Source organism: Pimephales promelas, chromosome 21 (assembly GCF_988280905.1).
Source record: "Pimephales promelas chromosome 21, fPimPro1.hap1.1, whole genome shotgun sequence".
Classification (NCBI taxonomy): domain Eukaryota; kingdom Metazoa; phylum Chordata; class Actinopteri; order Cypriniformes; family Leuciscidae; genus Pimephales; species Pimephales promelas.
In genome coordinates this window covers 21,540,946-21,559,823 of record NC_142789.1, presented here as the reverse complement: position 1 = coordinate 21,559,823, position 18,878 = coordinate 21,540,946, and the positions used below count along the sequence as shown (strand labels likewise).

Here is an 18,878-nt window from a genome sequence, read left to right as displayed (position 1 = left end):
GTTAGATGTTATTTGGTAAAACAACACGCCAGAGGCCGAAGGTGTTTTATTACGTCTCTATATTAAGCGCGTTCTGGAAGGTAGAAAATGTTTCCAGATCGAGGGCGAAATTGGCTCTGTGCTAATTCAGTTTCCACATCAAGCAGAGGAAAGACCACCCACTAAGAAAGTCCAACTTGGCATGTCTGTATGCTGTGACTCACTTTAAGTTTCTGTGAATGTGATTGGACTTTTATGAGTAGCTCAACCTCACATGATAATGAAGCGTTTTCCTTTTCGTTGGCTTTGTAAGTGCTCTGATCTCGTTGATTAATTCAGCACAATCCATAGTAGTTCTGATAAAACCGTTTAAGCAACCACAACAAAAAACTTTTCCACTGAAAATCAATGTCAACGATTGTCGATTTATCAAAATAGCAAGATGTATTGCCTGGGAAAACCATAACCTCTGGCATTGCTACATACAATATTTTTTTTTTATTTTTTTTTTTTTAATGTGGGTTGTTTTATTCTCTGTTGTTCATTCCTTCGCTCTCCCTCTAATTGCATGTTTGCGTTTCATTCCCTTTGGGTTACCCCATGCTCCACACCATAGAAAAGCTTTTGAACGACCATGGCATCAGAAGGTAACTCTCATTCCAGCGGATGGGATCGAGCTTGTTAATCAAATGCTTTCCAGATCACACTTGAACTGGAGTAATCACTCTTTCCGAAGGAACTGCTGCACACAAAGACTTTTGTAAACACGTCCAATAACTACTTTAATTGGCGCGCAGGTCGACTAACAACCGGCTATTTTGGTGTTAGAGGTAAAATAGAAAAAGAAAAAAGAAGTGTGAAATATGAATGAAACGTCGCTGGGTTTTCTGTCGGGGAGATTTATGATACATTTATCAACTCGTTTTATGCCACAGTTGGTGTTTAAGCTTGGTCATGGGCCATTTGCTCCACACAAGCACCATCTTTCTTCATTTGACTGCACGGTGTCAGCCTTTGGAAGACATTTCCACAGCAAGAGTGCAGTTTCAAAAGCCTTGTCCTCCCCTTAGATAAACCTACTCTGGAGATGATGTATAAGGATCTAATTGCATTTCGGCTACATATTTCCTACCAAAATGACTTTATTGTACAATGTTATTTAGGTTAGGGGGTCACCGATCCATTTCTGTAGGTCTTGACGTGTAGAAACAGAACCCAAAAGAGGTGTTTTTTAAACTGTTCATTTCTGCAGGTCGCTTCAGTGATGCTCAAAAAGAGGGCGATAAAACAAAGGAGAACATAAAGATTTCTTTAACCTATTTTATTTCATGGACAGCACTAAATATATCCTTATTTGGAATTTAAGTGCAATTTAACCAACTTTAAAAAATGAGTTGAATCTTGTGAACTTATTTACTTATTGTGATCAATGTAAAAACGTTGTCTTATTGATCATATACTTTTTTAAAGTGCACCTGAACTATTTAAAACAAATACAAACAATTTAAATCATTTTAATTATTAATAATTAATAATAGAAAATTAGGTCGAAAATGCAACCTTTCCATCAGGTCAACATGCTGTGGTCTGGAACGCGTTTAAATGCCAAAACAAAATCAAATCAAGGCTTACTGCCACACTACATTGATAACATTACATCAAAAGAAAATAACCAATTAGGGCTAGACAACGACATATTATCTGCTGTGCTGAAGGTATGACAACAACATAATTAGTTTATTTATTTTTTGCTCATTTTCTCTTAACATCTAACATGTTGTGACTTATTTATCTTTTCAAACACGTGAGAAAACTTGAGCTGAGGAGCATGCAGATGTTTAAAGTCAAGACATGAATTCTTTTGTGATTGTCAGAATGCTTAATTTACCGTGACTGAAGTTTCTACAAGCTTTTTCCATAGCATTTTTAGACCAGTTAAGGTCAAGATCCCCTTTTTTGCTATAGTATCTTTCTTTGCTATATGATAAGCAGCTTGTTTTTTTTAAAAGGCGAGGTGCAATATTATTTTTAAAATTAAACCACCTCATTAGTTACATTATAACCTTTCTTATATAATTACCTCCCCGTGCAGCTTTTTGAAGCTCAGTGGTTTGTATTTTATCTTTACCACGGAGTTTAGACAAGAGCATGTCAGTGATGGTGATTAAGCATTGTGTCACCTTCAAGGTGTTGAGAAAATGTGTTTAAAAAAGGCTTTGTGAAAAAAAATGTTGCTTTCAGACCAACGAGTTCTGCTCTGTTTCATACTAAAGCTTTGAAACGCACTCGTGGTTTATCCTTTGTGCCTGCAGGTGCGCTGGAAACGCACTCGTGAGCTAATTCGAGGCAAAGTAAAGCTCTCATCTGGGATTGGTAAGAGTCTCTCCAAGCACCCTGAAGACTTCCAGCTCATTCTTGATTGCACATGGCAGCCTCTGACCTGCACCGAAGGCACCCGCTGCCATGGAAGATTGATGATTATCGATGCAGAAACCCTTTGCTAATTCAGCGTACAAGGTTAGTATGCTTTCTTCAATGAGCCAGGCAGATAGCTGGCTAACTGTTTTAACCTCATCTGCGAGTAGCGATGCCATCAGTGATTTTCTTGAATCGAGGGAAATACTGGAGGACAAGGAGAGGTTACGGCCTCCGAAGTCACCAAAGGACGAAGAGTCGAGTGAAGTTACGTTCTCGACTCAGATATTTTTCCCCAAGTGGATAAAGCAAATATACCTCAAATAACATTCCCATCAAGCCAGCAGAAAATCAGCTTTAGCATAGTTCTTAGATGAAATAAATCACCTGTTATGAAATCTGTTCCATGTTATGGAATGATATAAACTATGACCATGAATTTAGATTTTCATTCTCTGTGTAGTAATTTCCCACCGCACTGTTTGAGCGGATTTGGCCCAAAATATATTTGGCTTTGTTTTTCAGTATATCTTATCATGGTATCTGCACTTCTTCATCTCAACACCTTTTAAGAGCTGTTTTATTAATGGACAAAGCAACTACATTTACTTACCGTTGTGGTTTCATCAGTGAGTTTAGTCCCTTTTTTTATATTATTTGCTCTATCAACACCAACAAGAGATGATTTCTATTTTTCCATTTCCATCCTCAAACTATAGTATTACTTGTCCACATTATAGTATCACTTAGCATTATCATTAATTTTATTAAAGGCATAAGTATTACAGTTATTCACTTTTGAATAAAACAGTCATTACCGTGGGTGAGAAACTGGCTCACTGAGTAGCGTCATGAGCTATTAATGAAAAGTTTTGACAGTTCAGGGGACAATATTACAGAAACATTCTCTAGCCAAATGTCTAATTTATTTATAAATTCAATCCAGATGGGACGTTTAACAAGAGTCATTTGCAGTCTTGGTCTGGTGGAATTTAATTATCAAAGCTAAACAAGTATGAAATATCACCCACAGTTCACACACGACTCAGATCCACAAAAACTGACTAAGCTTACTTATTCTATTCAGTTTTATTTCCTTAAAAAGAAACTGACAAAAATCATTAATCCTGACTGATTATTTCAATCTATTGACGGGCTTAAAATGTAAGCCATAATGTTTGTAAAATCAGATTCTTTCAACAAAACAGTGTTTAAATAAACTCTTGCAAATAGAATGGAAGCACTTTACAGTAAGGTTTAATTTCTTAACGTTAGCAAATATCACAGAGTAAGGAGCTAACAATGAACAATTATTATTTTATACATATAATGATTTTAAACATTCCAAGTATAAATCAGCATGTCATGCAGGCTGAAGAAATATGAATCGACAACATTTATAAATTACCTTTAATATAGATTAATAAATGCTGTAAAGAATTGTTGTGCGTTCGTAGGTCATGATGTTAACAAACTGAATTTAATTGTGATTACTGAATTTTATGTATTATTTTTAAATCATTTTAGATTCTATTAATTTTTCCTAATTGACTTCTATTCATTCACAGCAACCCTCAGGTTTATTTACAGCACGTAGGCCCTATTTGCTATGTGCCGTTAAATATTTTTTAATGATTCCGGAGTTGGCCTACAGTCATTTTTTTTTTTTTTTTTGCCAGGAGCTCTTGGCAAAACATTCCTTCTCCAAACATCTTACATGTAGCTGCCAGACACAGTGCAGTTTTAAAGTGTAAATTAGTTTCTATGACACGCCGCTAATGTAATTCCTGTAATGTAACTCTTATAAATGTGTAGTCTTCATTGACTGGGCCAGATCCAGGTATGCCAAAATGACTGTGTTGGATGAGCGAGCGGCTCTCATTCCGCCGCATTCAGGAATCTCTATTGCAGAGCAGATGTTTAAATCCACTTCTTCTGTCATTTAAAGTGCTCCTGCGGCTTCATTTATTGCTGAGCACTTGTAAACTTTCACATAAAAAACCCTCAGTGAACCTCTATTGAGGACGTTAAGTGTAGTTTGCTATTTATCACCTCTCGCGATGTAGCCAGGCAGATGTGCAACGCTGCCAAATCTTTTGAGGAGACGATTTCATTGCTTACAAGGCTCTCTGGAATAATCGCTTCTGATTGGTCAATCGCGCCATCCAACGGCCTGATATTTTCTAATAGAGTAGTGCCCGCCTACTTTTTCGACCTTGTAACCGAAAGTATTTTCCCATGGGGATCTTTGTTTACGAGTTATAATCCATGATCTAAGCTAGCCAATTGCGAGTTGAATCACCGCATTAGCCTACAAACTTTGATTGGACGCAAATAAGTAGGCTTTTGCCTAAAATCTGACGAGAAGACAAAAGTAAAAGACTGTACTTAACGGTTTTAATGAGGGAACAAATCTACAATCCCAAGGTAAAGTGTTCTTTTGCCGCAATTTACTTGTTGCGATGGTTTCTCTGGGTAGGCAGATGTAGTTTTTCATCAGGACTTTCACATGATTGTTTATAAATATATTGAAATAATGTAGAATGGTTTTAACAAAAGCATACAATTGATTAACAACCTCGAAACTCACAGTTGATCTGCCTTTAAAGGTTTATAAGTTAAGGTTAAAGATCAGTTCCCAACAGAGCAAACAAATGAGATTTTTACTTCTGGAACCCGACTGTTGCACTCTATTACACGGCTCTTTGGAATGTTTAATTCCAAATGGTTAATTGCTCCTTCAAGCAGCAAGATATTTCTTGTTAATGTTCAATGTTATTCATCCATGTAATCTATGGAAACATTGTAAATCAGTCCAATTATTCGGGTTAGTGAAAAAGTTGGGTTTCACTTTATTTTTAGGTCTCCTTGTTACAGTGTAATTATACATTTAAGTGCTGAGTAGGCCGAGTAGCCAAGTAGGCTAATATTAATTAACTATTGTCACAAGCGCACTAGTCCTACCTCGGTCCTACAATTCCCAGCACTCCTTCTGCTTTTCACCTGCACATACTCACATTCATCATCTGCACCTGCAACTAATCGGCACGCGTTAATCAACATAGAATTTAAACACGCATCTCAGTCACACAGTCTGGTCCTCGACTATACGGAGTTATTTACCCTCTTGAGATTTCTCCAAGATCTTGTCTCCTAGTTCCCTCACCTGTTCTCCACCTCCAGAGTTCCCACAATGGTTCCTACAGACTGTGATTTTGGCAATCCTATAAGATCTTTACAAATCACACTTGTGCGAAATTATACTTGCATTCCTAATCTTTTGTTGTCATACAATTTGGACACTGTTCAATAAAGCGTCGTTTCGTTATTCATCCCTCTTGAGCCGGATATATCCTTCTGACACACGTCTTTCGTATCGAGTTGTCTTGTAGCACTTTCTTGTCTCATACTGATGCAGAGAGTGTTTATTAGTTCTATTGCTGTGAAAATCAGAGGATTTCAGTGGCCTATAAACTACTGTAATATAGTCCGATTGTTTTGTATAACTACATTAAAATATTCGTATTATTTTTTAGCAAAAAGGTACAATACAGGTAAAATCCGAAAAAAGTTTTAAACTTGTTTAATGTCCACATATTTATTATACAATGAATACCCTCCATTCCATTTCTGGGTTTTAGGTTTTAACAAACGAGAATGTTTTGGAGAGGATGATATACTACTTCTAAGAGTGACCATTGTTAAACCGACTGTATAGTTTAATGACATCATATAAGTGACCTGAAACAACAGGTCTTTTGTTACGCCTCTGCATGTGCAATCAGATTTTCAAATTGTTTATTAATGGATTGATTGCTCTCAAAGTAAGGTCATTATGTAACAGAGATGGAAACATGCTCTATATTTGATACCCAAGTTATACTACAATCCGTAATGAGCAACAGACAGCGTTGGAGCAGGAATTCTTATTCATGCTTTGGAAAGCTGATGCTCTGGTTTCTCATTGGAAAAAGACAACATTCTGGGAAAGGCAAGCCTGTTATATATCGAAACACACTTTTGGAACCTTACGTGGATGCTGTAATTATTGCATAGAGAACTTAATGACTCATGTCAAATGGATTAGGCCTAAAAATCTCAGTTAAACAAAGCCCTGGCATGCCGTTCATTTGAACATTTATCAGTCGCACATGAGAGTGATTTTTCATGGTCGATGTACTAAACAGGCTCTAAACAGCGGATCGTGTTTGTATATTGGAGCAAAATATCGAGCAACCTTGGCTTTCAGCTGGCCGGCAGTCACGTTGTGTAAGGTACAGGAAAAAATCTGGAAATGTACTGTACGTCCAAGCATATTTTGACACTTGAGACACTAACTGGAGCCATTACAAGCCAAGCTGTATAGCAAAGTTTAGTGCCTCATACTTCTTTAATGGAAGAGGTGTGATAACTTTCGCAGTCAGTTTTCTGTTACACACCATACTGGAAACTAATTATATGCTCTCCCACGTTTAATGCGACGCTATGCAAATGCCTTGTGTACTTGCTGCCGGGGTAACAAATTGCCATATCATGTGTTACAATTACTTCTTCAGTCCTGGCTAGCCAATACATCTTTCCAATGAAATGATTTGAAAGCTATGAATTATGGCCATATTTCAGTCTAAAAGAAACAAACCACTAATTGCGATGTGGCCTCTCGGTAATTTTCAAGAAAGAGCCCAGAAAGCACTCCAGCATCGGAGGGGGGGAAATCGCTTACTTCTGCTCCTGCTTTATTTTGGTTTCGAATAACAGACACTACTAATTTGGTGTAGGCTCGACCTTTGGCCCCCTGCCTCTCCCCGCTCGGCTCCCTCAAGGGAAGGCTCCAATCAGCCCACGGCCTCTCCGTTTTTTCCCGCCGATCCATCCTTCGCTACCAAACGGACTGGAGACTGCCTTTTCCGAAATGTTTCTGCTAATTCCCATTTCCTCTATAATCACAAGCTTTCATGTGAGTGGTTCGGCGAGTCGGTGCGTGGGGGAGGTGGTGATTACTCCAGGGTCCCGGGCATTAACCTCACCAGGTGTCACTGGATGGCCTGTTTACTTCTGTGATTAATGAATGAACTAAAAGTCCTCTTACCCCCCCCAACGTCTTGGTCTTTTTTAAACAAGGAGCGTGCCACTGAATCAATTGGGAGAGCTCGGACAAGCCTGTGCCGTATCAGGCTACAGAGGCAGACCTGTCGAACCGCTGCGCTCTTTGTATTAGTTTGGCAGCTCGTTGGGAGGTGGTGAGGTAGCAGTGAGAGGTGCGGTAAAGGTGAACCAGCTAGCGCACTGTGATAATGTTTTCTTTGGGGCTGGAGACAACACAATAGCGACTTTTCGACTGATGCAACGAGAATGAAAGCTAATTTCCTGTGTTAAAGAAATTGAAACTAGCATCCATCAAAGCGCTTGTTGAAATTAAAAGGGTCTTGGTCCAACACACAGGAGTTACAGCTGGACTTTTATTAGACCTACCTTTTGCCTTGTTTTGGGGATAATCGTAAAAAAAACGGGCCGTGACACGAACGGTAGACGAAGCCAATCACACAGTTGGATCTGTCGAATGGCCTAATTGCACGTGGCATATTGAAAAACTGACTTAAATTGTTTTAAATTCGACGTAATAGAGTGAGTTTGAGTAAGCTGGTAATGTTGGATTTACAGTGTGCAAAAAGTGACATACAAAGCCCTCAATTAAATGAGCATGACTGTAATGACCTCCCTAGACACCGCAGTTCAAATAATGTTTAACCTCGACAAGGACACGTCAGTTACTGTTGGCCTAATGACTGTTTTTATTGCCAAATGGACATGGAGTAAAAAAATAAGCTGGGCAAAGTAAATTACCTAATAATTGGAAAATATGTCCTCAGTACCATTTTTTCCCAGAGGAAAGTTTTCTTTATTCTAACATGATGTACAGTATGTTTTGTGGATTTTGGTCACAAAAATAAACCTTTTTGTGACTAAATTGGTCATCGGAAAAAAAATAATAAAACTTGAATCATACCAATTACCAGTCAAAAAGAAACACAAAAACTGACGTACTTGACAGAAGATTTTTTTAATTGTTTCAAGCTTTAGTGTATGAAATTATTTTTGTATATATGTGCCCACTACTGTTCTGTACAGATGATGTCCATTCAGTCGAAAAGAAATTAAGGTTTTTGACGAAAACATTCAAGGATTTTTCTCAATAAAATGCAATTTACTGGTAACCAAATGGTTCAAGAGACAGTTTCCAAAAGACAGTTTCAGTGCAAACTGTTCAAAGGGCTTCAAATAAGGGTCTTATCAAGCGAAACGATCGCTCATTAAAACAAAAAAGCAAAGTTTAAGTTTTATTAGCTCAAATGGTCGCCTTGCTCTGTTCTGCGTTTGTGACTCTCCAAAATGAATGAATCTTTTTCCAAATCAATCAATTCCTTTCGTTTATTGAATAACCCAAATGACACGAAAAAAAGATTTTTTCCTTTTGATAAATGAGTTCGAACAGGAGAATCACAAACGTGCATCACAGAACAGACCAAGGCGACCATTTGAGCTTTTTTTTTTTTTTGAATGAGCGATCGTTTCGCTTGATAAGACCCTTATTCATCGTCTGGAATGGTTTAAAGCCCTTTGAACAGTTTGCACTGAAACTGTCTTTTGGACCTTGAACCGTTTGGTTACCAGTAGAGTGCATTATATGGAGAAAAATCCTGGAACGTTTTCATCAAAAACCTAAATTTTTTTTTCGACTGAAGAAAGAATGACATGGATATCTTGGATGACATGGGGGTGAGTAAATTATCAGCAAAAGTTTTTTTTAAAAAGTGAACTACACCTTTAACTAGCTCCTCTGCTTGGCCCCTATTGAATGAACTGGGCTAGTTAAGTGCGATCAAAGTGTCTCGCACGCCAGAGCGATTGAGTGCACGCACTGAGACGACAGAGGTATGCATCAACTCGTCTTAGTTAAGGGAATAACATAGTTTAATTTGGAAAAAAATGGTGGAGTATCCCTTTAAAGCTGATAAAATGTGTGGTTTGCTGCTACATACTTCACATACCTTCATTTATGATTTGTCATAGTTTTTAAGACGTTATAATTCTATAACGTGCGGAAAATTAATGATAGAAAAAGTACTTGTAGGTTTGTCTTGTTTTGAATCATTTTGACATATTTTGGCACAATCATAAAACTGATATTTCTTTTAGTCTAGCCTTCTAAACACACACAGAACAGCTAAATACTTGTCTTGTAGTTAAATGTGAATATTTCATTACCCATAGCGTGCAAGACAAACAGTGCAGCACTAAAGTACGGTAAGGCATTTATTTTAATCGGGATGATGTACCGGGGTGCATTAAAAGCTTAACTCTTCACCATTCCCTGCATGCACGATTGTGAAATGATCAGTCTTGCACTCTGTCTGAAAGCACTAAAGACATTTTTGCCATCAGCATTCGTCGGTGGTGTTAATCCGTTTCCTATGGAGAAGGCCGAGGGGGTGTGTGAAAGCAGGCTGTGTGTCATCCCTTTAGCTCTGACAGAGTGCCTGGAAGGAAAGGTGAGGAAAGGTTGTGTACACAGGTGATTACTTAATCACTGTATCCTCTGTGAAAGAGGGCCAACAAAAGGTCACGTCACTCAAGCAACAAAGCTCAGTGTACCCTCGTAACCACTCTGCTCAAACAACACTATGCCAGAGAGCTCACCTAATGAAGGAGTGGTTACATTTGTTTTGATAGCTTCATCAGGCTCATCTCAACCGAGAACACATTTCTAAAACGTAGCCATGGTTTGCTGGAGTTTGATGGCGATATTTAGCATGGTTTGATTGAGTCTCTCTTGGCTTGGCTTACTATTTTTTTTGTGAGTGGTACGTTTCTTTTGCGTGTGACTGATGGCCTTCAAAAGTTGCTCTTCATGGCTCTGCAATCCACCCTCTTTATGAGCCTCTACGAATCTACTTTGTGACTGTGCGACTAAACAAACATGAAGTGGCTCTTCAGAGCCTTAAGGACTTAAGAGATTCTCGAATTTGGCAGGCCAGCTCAAATACGGTGAAATGTTATTGCATTTAGCATACTTTTTTTTATTATAGTTAAAGGTGCAGTCTGTAATGTTTTTATGTTTCAGTAGTCGATGTGGTAATCGTTTTAGGCTGCTGACAGATAGCACAGTGTATGTATCATGCTAAAGCTAACGGTTTCAGTTACCAATGCACTTTTTACATTTAGTATTTGCAGAGCCCGTCTAACGGAGAGCCTTGGCACTTCCTATTAGCCCCATTGTGTATCATATTGGTTGCAGTTCCATTAGAATTCCACTGGAGGTGATCGCGGGCGAGAGCAGAATGAATGGGAGTCTATGGGGCTAAACGGCTAAATGTGTCTCTTTCACCTGCTTGTCGTTAAATCAACATAGATTTTATTGTTGATTCCGCAAGTTCAATATAGATTATAGGCCAAAAGTCGAATGAATGAGTTGATTTCTTACAGGTTAGGCCGTTGTTGGCCGGAACACGCTAGCATTCTGCTATTGTGTGACATCATCACAGTTCTGAACGGATTTTTAGAACAGATGAGTGAACTTAAAAAATGCAATTTTCAGCTGAGTGTATTATCTTAGCCCTCCCCTTTGAATGCAACTTTGAAATTACTTGACAAAAAATTACATCCTGATAAAAGTGGATTTCTGGGGGTGAACCCCCATTGACTCCCATTCATTCTGCACTCGACCGCGAGGACAGAGATGTGTTACTGCAGCCAGTCCAGAAACCGGAAGTAACCACCCAGTGCCATATCTCTTCAATTAGACATTCTCTGGTATTTGCCTGGTCATTTGATTTCAAAATGGCCGCCCCCATGAGGCGACCCCCCTCATGGAAAATACAAGTATAGTCACGGTAGTAGCTTTTATTTGGCCAGTAATGCAGAACAAAGTCATCATCTAATTCTAGTGTACATCATTTCAGAATGTTTTTCAAAAATACAAACAATTTGTTCATAAATGCTGCGAGGAGGACAAAATGTGACAAAAGGCTCTCTGTAATATTTATTCCATTTCCTGGTTAACCTTAATCTGACACAAGCAGGTTATGATTAGGTTGTGTGCAAGGAAACCAATCATCAAATTTTAGAAACTTGAGACTTGAAATGACATTGGCATTTGCCCAACAGCTATCAAAGGCAAGAACAGCTATTAGTGCAGTTTCTAAAATAACTCTCACACGACAATCTTATTTGGCAAGAGGCGTTTAGCCCCATCACTGTGTAATGGAACACATCATTTTGGAAAGTACTGTCATTTGCCGCATGACATGCTGTCAAGTATATGCTTCAATTTGGTAAAGCTCCTGTACTCTTGGGCAGGAAGCAGATTTGTTGCATAATGCTCTCTCCAGATGTTTTGTACAATTGCAATATCCCTGCAATTAGAGTCATCAGTTCACAATGCACACACCACCGACGTCGGGGAGGAACTAAAAGTAGCGATGCTGCTAACTTGAATACTTGTTTTCAGTAACGTGACAATAGCTCAGCTCTTTTAGGTTCTCCAGTAACTCGCTACTCTTTCCAATGCAGTGGTGTAACGTAAATCTGATACATTGCTGATTTTTGTTATTGTATTGCATGCACAGTTTTGCAACTTGATCAAACTGAGGCAATAATCACAAGCTCTCCTCACTCTGAGTTGTTCGAACCCAAATTTGGGTAAAATATGGACAAACCCAAATGTTGGGTTAAAAATGTAACTTCAGTTTTAACCCAACTTCAACTTTTACTTCCAACTGTAATTTTTTTTTATTGCATTTTGTAACCCAACATTTGGGTTTGTCCATATTTGACCCAAATTTGGGTTGAAACAACCCAGCATTTTTGCCCAGTGCTGAAATGTCTCTTTCTCACTCTTTGGGAAGCCCAATTCGTATTACTGAATCAGTCCATTTAGAGAGTCATTTAAATCAGAAATAGTAAACATTTAAAAGAGCAAATGCTTTTGTTTATCACAATGTTTAGATTTTTGTTTTTTGTTTAATTTACTGTAAATGTATCCCTGTCACCTTTATTGTGCCATTTTGTTGTGTGCTATTAATATTGTTTTGATTGCAAAAAATAATACAAAAATCAAAAATCATTATTAGATTTACAGTTACAGTTTTACAGTTATATACAGTTATATAGATTTACAGTTATATATTTTTTTTAAAAATCCATCCGCAAATAGCTTCTGTGTAGATATAGCCACTTTTTTTAATTGGTTCAATTGTTATTTTAATTTGTTGCTATTGCTAAAAATTGCTATTTTATTTGTTAATGTCTTAATTGGCTTTTATTTGTATGTTTTCTGATTGTATTTTAATTTTAGTTGAGGTTTTAGTAATTGTATTGGCTTTTGTCATTTTTTAAAGTATTTCTCTCTTTTTTAAAAAACATATTTTTATATATCTTCCATTTATCTTTATTCCAGTTTTATTAATTTGGCACTTCAGTTAAACACATTTATTTCAGCTATTTGTCAAGTCAAGATTTCTACTTTTCATTTACGTTTCAGGTAATGTAATTCTTTTTTTTTAGATTTCATTTCAGATTTAAATTACAGGAAATGATTTAAAAAATGTTACATTTAACATTTAGTTTGAAAAACTGAAGTTTTAAAGTAGTTCCCCAAAATCGACCAAAAAATAATAATTCAAATATGTAATTTGGATTAATGGTAGCATTACTAGTGTTTGCCATAGATTTTCATCATTATAATTTTTTATTTGTAATGTATGCAATAATTTATATAATTCTCAATCCAAGCAGCTTTTCCAGAACTACAAGTCAAGGCATAGGTCTATCACTCACTCACACACACACACTCTGCAGCTCATACAATTACATCACTGTTCACCACAAGCCATTTAGACACCCGTTGACAAACTGACTTGCATCACCTTTTGTTTTGGAGCTCTTAATGGATCACGCTATAACTGTGCCAGTCAGTTTTTCAACAGTCTTTATGAGATGGCTTTTGCTTGTCTGTTTTTTTCCCTCTCTGATGTTAACTCTTTCGCTCGCAGCAGCTGTTTTGAGGATCATCTGTCAAAACAAGAGGGAGTGTTTTGTCAGGGAGATGGAGGGAGGATAGAATGTGTTGTGACTGCCACAGGTGGGGAACCTGACAAGAGGAATAATGAAAAGTCCCAATCTGCATCCCAGGGCCTGTCACTCTGGAATGCCACAGAGAAATTTCCTTAAACAGGAAAGGATAAGATGGAACATGCTTTAGTGTTTCGGTTTATGGGTAAACCGTGGCCAGATGACTGATCTGATGTTAATGAAAGACAAACAAGCCATTTGTTTGTGGTGTAATCGAAACAGCCAGGTAACAAGATGAGAGAATAACAGACAGTTGGGAATTGCCGTAATGTGTCAGGTGTTAACAGGTACGGGGAATAATTTAAAGAAAAAGGATGGACACAAAATGAACAGGAATGCGCTTGAAAGAATTTAATTATGCTGTTAAAGTGAGGGCAGGAGTTGAGGAAGAGGCCATGTGGGTTTTGGAGGCCGAGAGAAAGGAACTCATCAGACACTGATGCCTTTGAATGGCAACTCTAATATCATTTGCCACTTCAGTTCATATTCATAATGTTTATCAGTGCTTGCAGTGTGCTACAAAAGGAGAGGACTGAAGCGTAAACTGTCTTTTCACACTCGTGGATTACTTACATTAGCTTGACATTTAGGGTGTGATGATGATCTAAGTGTGAAGATATGTGTTTAAACAGCAAGTAACCAAAAGTTGTTGTTTTTTTTCGACATGGTGTGACTCATTTCATTTGAATATCCAATAAAAATGACATACAATGGACAATGCACATGTAAATATTTTTGGCATTACAAAAAATATGGCTACTGTTATTGTGCTATGTGTATTGTGTTGATAGTACCCGTCACCTCCACTGTAAACTGTAATAGGCTGGCAAAACTCAAAATCATTTGAGGTAATCAGTTAAGCAGGTTTAATTAAATTTAATTAAGCAGAACTGGCATGGCAAAGCATACTGGGAAATAAAAATCCCAGCCCAGCTCGAGTTAAATTTAAGTTTGTAACATGAAAAAGAAACATGTTTATAAAACTCAAAACCATCAAACAATTATTATTATATTTAATGCGTCAGTTCTGTGAACTGAAAAGAAAAATAAAGTTCCAAATATTTGATTTGAATTCATTTATTTAATTTAAGTTTTATACTATTATTAGAGCATTTAGACTTAACAGTGTGTCCTGTTTATGTAACACTTTAAGTAGCAAAAGGGTTATATAAATCAAATTTATTATGATACGAGGCATCCCTGCTCATATTGGCGAAACAGAAACGTTTCCCTTTGCAAAATCAACTTATAGTTAGTTACTAAATAGTTTAAGTATACTTCAAAATGTACTTTCATAAACTAAAAAAAATGTGCTACATGTACAAACTATCAGTATACTGTACCAAAGTTCACTTGTATAATTGCAGTTCAAATGAAAAACCTGATTGTAAACTAGTTGTGTACTCAAAAGTTTACTTCTTAAAGTATACACTAAAAAGGGGGTCAATTCAGCTCAAGTAGTAGTATCGAAACGGTACACTTACAAGTATACTTCTGGTAAATTTATATACTAAGCATACTTTAAAAAACATTTTACTTAAGTACACTTCATAAAATGAACTTGAAGTACTTATTTTTTGCAACCACAGGTTACGTGATGGCTGCTCATCGTTTAACCCTTTGGTAGTTTAAAATAGTGACTATAAATCATAACTGGTTTCTCATGCTCTGCTGGTTTTGAAAAAGCACGGTCACTGATTACTCAAATAAAAGAAACTCTTGTGACTAATTTTATTAATGCTTTCTATTAAACCATTAGTTAGACAAGAGAGTAATCGAATATGATTTATGCCAGATAATCAAGTATGGTTTGCTACTTTCAAAATATAGCTAAATAAAAATAAAATAAATGTGAATCTAACACTCTAAAAATGCTGGGTTGTTTTAACCCAACTTTGGGTAAAATATGGACAAACCCAAATGTTGGGGTAAAAATATAATTAAAAAGTGAAACCCTAATGGCTGGCTTTGTCCACATTTGACCAAAAGTTGTTAAAATTTTTAGAGTGAAGACAGGGCTTTCCAAAATGTCAGTGATTTTTGAGATACTGTATCACAGTCAACGGCACTTTAATATGTTACGCCTGATTAAACAATGTGTCATTTCTCCCTATTTTCTTTAGAGCAAGTAGTGAAACTTCATGTGTTTGGAATTTTTTTTTTCATTTGACTTTGATAAATTTTGACAAATGTGTTACTGAAAGGTACGAAGTTTGACAAATGACACCATAAAAATCCAACTAAAGTACATGATGCAGAACAAAACTTGAATGGCTCTTTAATAGTTTGAGGTGTGATGTTTCACCCAATTTGAATAAACATTAACTCTGAGAATATCCGAAGAAAAATTAGGGCATTTATCTCCATAAAACAGTGTCGCTTTGTATTTCAATCAGCTTTTGTAATGACTCATAATGATTCTCTTTGTTTTGTTGACCTGAGACACAATGCCCACGTCTTCCCCTCCACGGTGGGCGCAAAGCCTAAGATATCATCCAAAAATATTCACACTTCTCTCAACGGAACGTCATAAGTGTATTTTGAGCAGTGCACGGGACATATTTCATTCCTGTTTTAAAGTTTGAACACTAAACCCAAAACACACTCTCCCATTTTTCCATGCACGCACTAACAGCCCCAAAAGTGACTCGGTAATGAGATGTTGTTTGACGAGCATGCAACATTTGTGCAAGCCATTTGGTATTCTGCAAAAAAAAAAGAGCGAGAGTGGGAGAAGGAAAGAGAGAGAGAGAGAGAGAGTGAGGAAAAGAGAAAGGCTGTCATGTGAACTCTGTCTCAAACCAAGCCCATCGCTACACTGCCTGTAATAATAGAGAGGAAATTGAGCATTAAATACAAATCAACGGTTATTAATTTCAGCGTGACAGAAGAAGGGCGCAGAGGTTGAGCCTTTCAGCACTCCAGCGCATGCAATTGCTGTTACTTCACCTCTGTACATATAGGAGGGGCTATCAGTGCTGTAGGGGGGACTTTAGACAAGAGGAGGCAAAGCCCTTTCTCTGTATTTGGGATTCTTTTAGTTCCAGTATTCATGGTTCGGATCCATTTGATGTAAAGATGATTTCTGGATTAAATCAGCAAGAAACATTTATTATTATTATCATCAATGTTGAAAACCGCATTTGCTGCTTAACATTCGCCTAACGTTAACCCACAAAAACTGTTTTCAACATTGATATTAATAATAGTAATATATGTTTCTTGAGCTGCAAATCAGGATATTAAAATATCCTGTGACAATGAAGATTGGAGTGATGATGCTGAAAATTCAGCTTTTGGATTTTTAAATGTATTGAAATTAGGGCTGGCAACGATTATTCGCGATTAATCGCATCCAAAATAAAAGTTTGTGTTTACATAATAAATGTGTGTGTACTGTGTACAATTATTTTGTATATTCACGCACATGCATGTATATTTAAGACAAATGTGTTATCAATATATAAAATATTAATATTTATATTTAATATAAATTATGTATAAATATATATAAAGTGTATGCATGCAAATATTTCTTAAATATATAAAGTACATGCATGTGTGTGTGTGTGTGTGTGTGTGTGTGTGTATATATATATATACAAAATAATTATACACCCTACACACATATATTACGTAAGCACAAACTTTTATTTTGGGTACGATTAATCGCGATTAATCGTTGCCCAGCACTAAATAAAATAGAAAATAATTATTTCATTTTGTAATCATATTTCACTATATTACTGTTTTAACTGTTTTTTGATTATTAATAAATGCAACCTTGGGGAGCGTATTCTCTTTTTTTTATTTTATTTTTTATTTCCATAGTTTTGACAGTACTAATTTATACCTAACATAAACTTTATCAAAGGTGACAGTATGAATGTATATAATGTTACAAAATATTGTTTCAGATAAAAGCGGTTCTTTTGAACATTCTGTTCATCAAATAATCCTGAAAAAATGTATCACAGTTTTCACAAAAATATTAATCGGTGTAACAATTTTCAACATTAATAATAATAATTAAAAAAGCATTGCGCGACACTGGAGTAAAAACTGCGGAAAATTCAGCTTTACCTTCACAGGAATAAATTACATTATAAAATGTAACATTTTAATTGAAATGTTGTTTTAAATGCTTGTTTTATGCTATGTTTTCAATCAAAAATGTTTGTATTTGTTATATTTTGTAATATTTATGCAATATTTGTTTTTTATTCTGTAATATTTCTCTCTTTTTGGTTTGTTTTTGTACTGATTGTTCTCTCTTTTTTCTTACTGCAAGGCACTGTCCTCTCTTGAGAGAGACAAAAAAACACCCAGCCATGTTGAAGTGGGGAGTGGAATTATATACAAAAGTCCTTTCAAGTCAATGATCAATCACAGTCTCTCGCTGCAACTGCACATTATCAAGCGCCGCGCTCAGAGAACTTACAGAGAATGATGGGACTGATCAGAGGTAGTGTTGGGAGGCCTTGACCTTTGTCTCCTTTTATAAACCGTGGAGGAAGTTGCGCTTGATCCCAGTGTTTTCCAGCACCTGCAAAATGTCAACCTGTTTAGATTTGAAGCAGAGACACTGATAGGACCATCTGGACCTTCACTCATGACATCCAGCCATGGCCCGTGTTCGTGGCCAACGCACCCTGAAAATGGATCAGCGAAGACCTCATTTGTAACATTTTGACTAGCACAAGGTGAAAGACCCAAAGATGAAAAAAAGAGAATCAAACATTAGCTAGCTAAATTGATTCAAAGCTCATCCACCATCTAGTAAAAAGATACTCGTCTGCTGTAAATATTATTTTGGGTGCTTTTTTCCACTTGTCAAAACAAAGATCTGCAATTGCTATTAGGCTTAATCTTTGGGTGGATTGTCTTAAACACATTAACACATTCTTGACTCCTACCCTCATCTGGAAAACGCCTTTCTGTTAAAGTGCATCCATTCCAGGTGCAGACTTTTTATGTCAGTCGGATTTCACTCTTTTATTCCTGCAATCCTTACAAAAGATGAACATCTATGCTCTAATTTTCTTTAGCTACGCTAAGTTAAAGGAGTAGTTCACTTTTAAAAAAACTTTTAATAATTTACTCACCCCCATGTCAACCAAGATGTCCATGTCATTCTTTCTTCAGTTGAAAAGAAATTAAGGTTTTTGATGAAAACATTCCAGGATTTTCTCCTTATATAATAGACTTCATTGGGAACCAAACGGTTCAAGGTCCAAATGAGAGTTTCAGTGCAGCTTTAAACGACACCAGATGATGAATAAGGGTCTTATCAAGGACCCTTCGAGTCATGACTCGAAAAAAGATTTGTTCATTTTGATGAACGAGTTTGAACA

General features: G+C 36.7%; 1 long non-coding RNA gene across 1 annotated transcript in view; it reads left to right on the top strand.

Moving 5' to 3' along the window:
* LOC120480349 (uncharacterized) overlaps positions 1-18,650 on the top strand; it is a 72,832-nt gene extending 54,182 nt beyond the window's left edge. Inside the window, exons 3-4 of the long non-coding RNA XR_016148469.1 lie at positions 2,292-2,496; positions 17,816-18,650. This is a non-coding gene — a long non-coding RNA (uncharacterized LOC120480349). The remainder of the gene's footprint in view (positions 1-2,291; positions 2,497-17,815) is intronic.
* The last annotated feature ends 228 nt before the right edge of the window (positions 18,651-18,878 follow it).